Here is an 8,174-nt window from a genome sequence, read left to right as displayed (position 1 = left end):
GCCGTGGGGGACCAGATCTGTGTGTGAGATAATCTGACAGCCGTGTGGAGGCTGGATTTGTGGGAGGTGAGACTGGGGGTAGGCGGCCAGCTAGGAGGCTGGCTGGATCCTCCAGATGGGACACGGAGGGAGCCTCAACTGGAGCTGCTGCAGGGGAGCTGGGTGGAGGGGAGCTGCTAGGTGTGAAGGACAGACTAGCTCTGGGGGCTGAAAGTGGGAAGGGAGGCAGGATGTGAGCGGGCGGATGGTGGTGCAGCAGTAAGAATAAGGGACTGGGGTGACAATTTGGAATGAGGTGCCATGGGACAGCCAGGTGGGGATGTGTATAATTAAAGACAGTTGGATGTCTTTGGGCTGAGGTAGTGATGAGGAAGTTCTAAGTTGAACACTGGGCCTGTGTCATGTGAGAAGGCAATTAAGCTTTTCAGAGAAAGGTAGAGGAAAAGGGATACCCACTAAGGAGTTCAGCTTTATGGGAAATGGTGACTGATAGATGTGAGGCATGGAACGGGGGCAGGATCCGCTGCTTCCAGGAAGATGAGAGCAGGAGTAAGCAAAGCTGAGGGAGTGGAAGGAACTGGACAAAGAGGGCATGCTCAGTGGGGTCAGATGCCACAGACAAACCTAGCAACAGAAGGACTGACCTTGGACTTGTTGACTTATGCCATGGTGACCTTGGGGAGACATTCCAATGGAACCGGAGCCAGATAGCAGGGGTTGAGGACTGAACAGGTGAGGGGCAGTGGATGCAGAGAGGGCAGGGGGACCTTGCTGGTGAGGGAGAGAGTAGTAGTTAGAGGAGAGATGGGATTGAGTGTGAGTTTTTGCAGTTCAGCAGAGGTGAAGTTGGAAGTGATCACAAGAACTTTTCTAGGAAGCTGACGGAAAAAAAGGAAAAGACCCCAAAATAGAATATGCAAATATGTAGAGATGGGTGAGTTTTCTAACAGATCCGTTCTCCTGATATAACTCAAATTTGGCTGGGCTGGTATGGGCTGGGCTGGCACAGCTTGCTGGGCACATGGGCCCCAGATCTGCTCCTCGCCTCAGCCCCATCTGGCCTGGGCCCCAGACCAAGCTCTCAGAGCCCTACCCTGAGGTGGCTTCTTGTTGCTGTTGCCACAGACTTTGGCAGTGGGTGTTTGTTGAGGATGTTGGGGAGTTTATTCAGGCCTCCCTCTTTCTGCTTACCCAGCCTCTCCAGCAGGTGGAGTCCCCTCTGGCCCTGGGCTGAGTTCAGGTCGGTTCAGCTGTGCCGCTAGTTCCCCTGGGCCTGGGCCTGTCTCGCTCTCATAGGCCCCAAGATTGCTGGGAATAGAATTCAACTTCTATGCTTGAAACGCTTTCGTGGCAACCCAGGCACTGGCCTATTCTATCTTGGCAAAACTAGCTAATATTAATAGCACACTGCACAGCACAGTAGTGCTTATTTATCAAGCATCCTCTCTGTGCCAGGCATTGAGCTAGGCACTCACATGTGCCATCTTAGTTAATCCTCACAGTGACTCTGAAAAGTAGATATTATTAGCCCTATGTACAGATGAGTGCTTCCTGTATGCTGGGGAAATGGCCTTTCTAGGGGTTGGGTGGGATTGTGTCAGCATGATTCCATCAGTGCACCTACCTGGGGCCTTGTGCCTGGCTGACTGAAGGGTCTCCTAACCACTTATCTTGGGAGTGGCAGCTCAGGTCTTGGAGGGGACTTAGGCTTCTAAGTCAGACTGAGGTTTAGATTGCTTTTCCACATATGACCTAACTTCTTGGAGCATCAGTTGTGCCATATTTGACATTTCCCCTCAATTTCTATAAGTGGATATTGAGTGTATGTATCAGAGATGCTAGGCACTCAGAGCTGGGCCTTTGAATGTTCTAGATGGCATCAGGGCCCAGACAATGAAGTAACCCTAACAAGGACAGAAGCAAAGAAAGTCTAAGGTCTTGCAGTGGGGACCAGAAAATTAATTGCTCTTATGCAGAATCGAGTCTCATTTCTTCTCCTGGGCCCAGATTCACTGATCTTTCTCAAATGTGCATCCCAGAGAGCCACTACTGATGGTTGAGAATTGGCCCAGGGATAACCCTGGGCCAAGATCAAGAGGATTTAACAACGTGGTGTCTCAACCCATTAAGAGTGCCCTTAGAGGTGCTAGAATAAGGAGGAAGGAAGCCAGTCTTTCAGCCCTTTACTGCTCAGCCTCCATACTAGGTGTTGTGTTCTGATCTGAGGCCTGATCTTTGAAAGAGAGAGAGACAATCTGGACTGTTTAGCATCTAGGAGGGGTTGGTAAAAGTTTGTTAAATAACTGACTATGTCTTAGAAATCAACCAGGATTAGAGAGCTTCTCAAGGAAAGCCCCATGAGGGATCTATTTGAAACTGGGGGTATTTACCATGAATAAAGAGCAGATTTAGAAGGATATGACCTCTGTGAAATCACTGAAGGGCTCTATTCCAGGAAGAGAGATTAGACATGTCCTTGTGGCCTCAGACGGCAAATTTAGGACCACTGTTTGGGAGTCTTCCACTGAAGAAGAAGCCCCTGTGTCAGAGCTAAACAAGATGGGCAAGGCTGGCTTGTGAGGGAGCTCATCATCACTGGAGGCATATAAGCAGAACCTGCATGGCCGCCATAAGGAGTCTTGTGAGTGGCTTTCAGGTAGCTACTCCTAATTCCAGGAATTGAGATTCTTGGATCATTATATTCATGAAAGAAAGTGAACTGTTTGTGGGTGACCACACTTCTGCATGTGTATCTCCTCATTGAAGTGGCCTCAGCAGGCCCAAGGATCACATCAGAGATGGGAGGGTCCTGGGACATCATCTCTCCCGTAGACATCACTTTATTTTTATGTTATTTTAGTTTAGTTTAGTTTAGTTTAGTTTAGTTTAGTTTAGTTTAGTTTAGTTTAGTTGTGAGATGGAGTTTTGCTCTTGTTGCCCAGGCTGGAGTACAATAGCATGCTCTCGGCTCACTGTAACCTCCACCTCCTGGGTTCAGGTGATTCTCCTGCCTCAGCCTCCTGAGAAACTGGGATTACACGCGTGCACCACCATCCTCATCTAATTTTTATATTTTTAGTAGAGACGGGGTTTCACCATGTTGGCCAGGCTGGTCTTGAATTTCTGACCTCAGGTGATCCACCCGCCTTGGCCCCCCAAAGTGCTGGGATTATAGGCATGAGCCACCACGCCTGGCTGACATCACTTTAAAAGCATATTTAATTCATCCTACAGAAGGAAATGCAGAAGATGGAATGAGAAAGCTTTGTCTCTCTCTGATATAGACAGAAGATAGACCAGGAGAAGATATGGAGTTTTAGCTCCTCTTTCTCATTTTGTACACAAAGAAACAGAGCCCTGGACTGGGTCAGGGCCTTCCTTGAGTCAGTATCCAGGCTGAGACTTCATCTTTGGCCTCCCAGCCATGTCTACTCAGGAGATTTTGTTAGTCTAGATGGATTCCATATGACGTCCATGAGATTCTGCCCTGCCTTAGGCCTTGGACAGTGAGAATAGAGGCTCAGAGATGGATTAGGGGCATAGGAATGGGAGGGAGAAATTTGTCTCTAGAAAGTCTGGGGAGTGTCTATCACATAAAAGCACATGTAGAATGTATGACTAGGACAGAGCAAAGATGCACTTAGTCTCTGCTAAGACTAGGCTCTGTTCCAGAGTGGCCACCAGGTGGCACTCCCACCACAAGCCAGCCCAGTGCCAAGTTGGCCAAGTTTGGGGCTTGGGTCTAAGGATGTTGCTGATTTGTCTGTGGAAGGCACAGGACCTGTAGTGTTTTCAGGTGAGCTGAGTGCCCTGGTAGAAGGAAAAAAAAAAAGTCTGTCTCTTCTCTGCTGACTGAATATTCCTCTTTGGATTTTTACTTTTTTTGTCTGTCTTAACTTGACCTGCCGTACTTAGATCTTAGTAATTTAGGTAGGGTTGATCAGATAAAAATGCACGTAGAATGATTAGGACAGAAAGCAGAGATGTAGGCATGGGATGCTGCTGGGAGTCAGGGCTAAGAGGGTGGTGGCAGTTCTGAGAAGTTCTCCATTCACAGTGGGCTGAACAGATGTATGGAAGGTGGTGATCTCTGAACTGGTCTAGGAGGAAGAGTCAGGCACTTGAGGGGAATGTCCTGGCTGAGGTTTGGAGGCAGGCAGAGCACTGAGGGGAGGGTGAGGCATGGCCTATGCAGCCTGAGAAGTGTCTTCTCAGCACTCCTTGCCTGACATGGTCTGCCACGAGTTGGGCCAGGTACAGTGACTGTTGTGCCTGTGCCTGTGAGATAGTCACAGTGGGCACATGGTATGTTGGGGGTCCCAGATATGGGCCCCAGACCTGTTTTTGTTTGCCCGTATCCATCCTTCTTAACTTCTGAATTATTTGCCAATATTTTAAAAGTGAGAGTTTCAACAAAGAGTCAACTTTCTTTTCTTTTCTTTTTTTTTGATGGAGTCTTGCCCTGTCACCCAGGCTGGAGTGCAGTGGTGCGATCTCAGCTCACTGCAACCTCCACCTCCCAGGTTCAAGAGATTCTCCTGCCTTAGCCTCACAAGTAGCTGGGATTACAGGTGCGTGCCACCACACCCAGCTAATTTTTGTATTTTTAGTAGAGATGGGGTTTCACCATCTTGGCCAGGCTGGTCTCGAACTCCTGACCTTGTCAGATAAAAATGCACATAGAATGATTAGGACAGAAATCATTGACCTTGTGATCCTCCCACCTTGGTCTCCCAAAGTGCTGGGATTACAGGCATGAGCCACCATGCCCAGCCTCTTTTTTCTTTTCTTTTCTTTCTTTTTTTTTTTTTGTAAGACAAGTTTCACTCTTGTGGCCCATGCTGGAGTGCAGTGGTGCGAACTTGGCTCACTGCAACCTCCGCCTCCTGGGTTCAAGTGATTTTCCTGTAATTAACGCCTGGAATTACAGGTGCTAGCTACCATGCCTGGCTAATTTTTGTATTTTTTAGTAGAGATGAGGTTTCACCATGTTGTGTAGGCTGGTCTTGAACTCCTGACCACAGGTGATCCACCTGCCTCGGCCTCCCAAAGTGCTGGGGTTACAGGCGTGAGCCACCGTACCCAGCCCTCAATTTTCAGCTTCCCTTGAAAATCATACTACCTTTCACTACTGGGTTTACTTCTTCATGGTTCCATGGGCTGGAGCTGAGTGGAAATTACCTTATAGACAGGACAGGGTTCTGCAGACCCCAGCCGACCCACTCCCCTCGTTCTCATCAGTGCCTAGTCTCTGCCCCCTGCAATAGGTAGTAATGGTGGTAGGCAATAGGAATTATTGCTGCTGTTAGTAGCCAGGAGGCCTGGGTGGCCACCAAGCTCTGAGGCCTCAAAGCAGGGGTGGGATCTAGCATGGAGGGGGCTGTTGGGGGTTGAATGCTCTCTGAGAGCTACTTCTAATCCTAAGAATTGGGATTCTTGGATCATCGTATCTATGAAAGGAAGTGAACTGTGTGTGGGTGACCTCACATCTGCATATGTTATCTCCTCAGGGAATCCTTCTACCTCCCACAGGCCTCTTGTTTGGGGTGGGTCACTCCTGTGAAGGCCGTGTGTAGCCATGGAATCAGGGCTGAGGAGGAGGTCACATAACCCTGGAGAATGGAAGGATGAGTTAAGTTGGACCCTGAAAGGTGAGAGGCTTTAGTTGGAATGTTGGGATTGCCTGGGGCTTCTGCTAGTGCTTCAGGACCATTAATCTCAGCTCTGTGTGTATCCATTTCTTTCATTCCAAAAGGAGTCTTCTTGGATTGGGCTGTGCCTCAGCTGTCCATGGGGCTCAGGAAGTGGTCTCCTCAAGGTATTTTTCTTATAGATTGAAGCCCTGCATCATTTATTTCTCCCAGCCTCCTTCCTCCCTCCCCTGAATGTGGAATCACGGGGAAGGGAGGGACAAGAATGTGCCTCCCCATCAGACATATCAGCATCCACATCTGTTGCTTCCTCTGCTGGTCCACTTTCCATCACTGGCTGTGAGTGGGGATTGTGCCCTTGTTCTTAGTCCAGGCTCAAGAGCCAGCCTTGGCTTTCAATGAGGCAGGCAGGCCCCTGACACCACCTATACCATTCCGACTTGATTTTCCTATGCTGCCTGAGGCAGGAAAACCCATGCCTAAACTCTGGTCATAGTGTCTGCCCCACAATCTAGCTGCCTTTCCCCTTATAAAGTTATTGCCTCAAGTCACGGGCTTAGTTTTCTCCTCCCCTGGCTGCCTGCAGCCAACCAAGAGAGTGGGCTGCCATCTCGCCTGGCCCTTTGTCCCCAGGTTGGCTGGTTTGTGGGGAGGATGGTCTTCAGTACTACTTCCTTCCCCCCTACTCCCAAGTCTGGAAAAAAATTATCTGGCATCTACCCCAGTTTCCATCTGCTGCTCTGTTGATTGGGAGATTGAGCCCATTCCCTGGTCTGCCCTTCTACCCAGCACCTGGTGACCTGGGCCCTGTCTAGGTCCTTCTGGGGATGGTTTGGATCCAGACTTCAGCCACAGACAGGAGGCAGCAGTGCCAGGGTACATCACACAGAGAGAAGTTGTGCGATCCTGGCACTTCACATCCCTTGTCTGTGCCTTGATTTCTTCATTTGTAAAGGGAGGTGACTAATAGCTCCAATTGCATAGGAGTATGAAGATTGAATGAGTTCAGATGAGGCTGTGAGATGGCACAGCACATGGGAACCACAGTGTTAGCAATTGTTATTGCAGTCAGAAAACCCATCTTCGTTCTACCATTTACCGGTTGACCTTGGGCAGGTCCATCCTTGTCCCTCCCTGTACCTCAGTTTTCTTCTCTGCAATGGAGTTATGCTCCTTCCCTCAGTGAGAGGAAGAGAGTGGAGGACTGGCAGAGATGATGTAGGTGAACATGGGTTATGTGTTGTGAGTTGCTGTGCACATGGGCAATGTTATCATTGATTTTGAATCCATTTGAATTCTTAGTTCCAAAAGGCAGAGACAGGTGATTTCTTAGTTTGCTCTGACAAACTGTCTAGCTTTGCATAGACAGGAGAGACACTAGGGGCAATACCTATTTAGCAGATGAAACCGAATGTCCATCTTAGAGGCTAGCCTGGGCCAGGCTCCACTGCTGGCTTCAGGGCCACAGGCTTAGGTGCAGGCCTGAGGAGGAGCTCTTAGACTGTCTACAGCCTCCCTCTCTGGGGCAGTGTGCCCCTGGGTATCATGGGGTTGTTGGCTCCACCCAGTGGGCCAGGAACCTCGCTCTGCACCGTCTCTGGAGGTGCCTTGAGTTTACCTTCCTGGCCTGCTGGGGTGCCTCAGGGCTCTCGGAAGAAGGAGGGGACAACTGGAAGCAAAATGTAGAATGGTAAAGTCAAACTTCTTGGTCGCAAAACTTTCCTGGTTCCAGGGGGTAAAAACAACAACCAAATGGTCCTGGCCCCATGGAGCAGGGCAGAGGGCAGAGGGCAGCCAGCCCACCGCCTTTGCTGGTGTCTGCAGTGCGTGAATCATATCTAGGTCTGTGAGTTCTGAAGGTTGGATATTCACCTCTGCTCCTTCCTCATCCTGTCTTCTCAGTAAACACTAGATAAGTACTTACTGAGCTGGGTAGATTTTCCATTCATGGTTCCCTGGGGCACAAGTGGAGGTGGTAGATCTGGGCCCTCTCTGGTCTAGAGAGAGGAGACCCTTTTACAAAGGGCAGGCACGTAGTTCTGAGAGGAGGAACTGATGGCAGAGCTGGCTGGGCTGCTCAGGTAACTGCAGAGGGTCTGGGCCTGGACCCCCCAAGGGAGTCCCCACTGAATGGTCAGATTGCCTGAGATAGGTGAGCCCTAGGTACTTTGTGGGCAGAGATCCCCTTAAGCTGCGCTCACCCTCCCTCCCCCACAGTGAGTCTTGGGCATGGGGGATGCTCCCCTCTCTACTTGGGGAAGGGGCCTTCCTAATTATATCCCCCTCTACTCACATGGAAATGAGTTTGGATTTTCTGAGCCTACACCAGCTGGCTGGGGGGGAGGCAGCCCAGAAGGCTGCTGGCTGGGGAAGGGAGGAGAAAGGAGAGGGAGGGGAAGGAGCCAGGCCAAGATGAAAAATTTCCAGTGTTCTCCCAGGCAGAGCAATAGCGGGTCCCTGAGTGCTCCCCACATATCATCGTTGTACCTGCTGGTAGGCTCAGCAGGGAGCTGTGTCCACTTA

Source organism: Rhinopithecus bieti, unplaced genomic scaffold (genome assembly GCF_001698545.2).
Source record: "Rhinopithecus bieti isolate Rb0 unplaced genomic scaffold, ASM169854v2 scaffold_9693, whole genome shotgun sequence".
NCBI classification, from domain to species: Eukaryota; Metazoa; Chordata; class Mammalia; order Primates; family Cercopithecidae; genus Rhinopithecus; species Rhinopithecus bieti.
This window is presented reverse-complemented; position numbering follows the sequence as displayed.